We start from the raw sequence: 533 nt of genomic DNA on the forward strand, positions 1-533 counted from the left end.
GAACCGCCAGCCTTCTGGTTAGCAGTCAAGTGCCTTAGGCACTACGCTACCAACTTGAAAACAAGCATAGCAAGCTCATGCTGTTATTTGCTGACCATGCCAAGAATACTGCTTAAAGAATGTTGTTTTATTTGTCAGAGGGGATCTCGTGTGTGAAGACAGAAATGTTTAACCACCTCTAAACTAGTGATTTTTTGTTTACAAGAGCTGTTTTCATCTTATCCACCCTCTCCTTGGAGGTTCACACTCAGACCTTCCCCGCTTCTTTTCCTCCTTTATTTTTTCTACACTTTTTACCAAGTTTAAAGGTAAAAGTAACCTGAAGCCCCACTGAACTCCCTTGGCAACAGCACTCCCAGGCGTTCCTTAGTGTTATCCTGCAAATAAAGCTTCTTTCCTAGCCTCAGCCTGTGTCTATGGTTCTGTAAGCCACAACAAACAGAACCTGGACCCAGTTTTATGGTTGCATTTTCCTGGCTAGTCAGCCAGGAGTGCCATTTGGCAGCCAGGCCATGCCTGCCAGGGCAGGGGAG

Source organism: Orycteropus afer, unplaced genomic scaffold (genome assembly GCF_000298275.1).
Source record: "Orycteropus afer afer isolate SDZICR_OR568_19922 unplaced genomic scaffold, OryAfe1.0 scaffold00786, whole genome shotgun sequence".
Lineage (NCBI taxonomy): Eukaryota > Metazoa > Chordata > Mammalia > Tubulidentata > Orycteropodidae > Orycteropus > Orycteropus afer.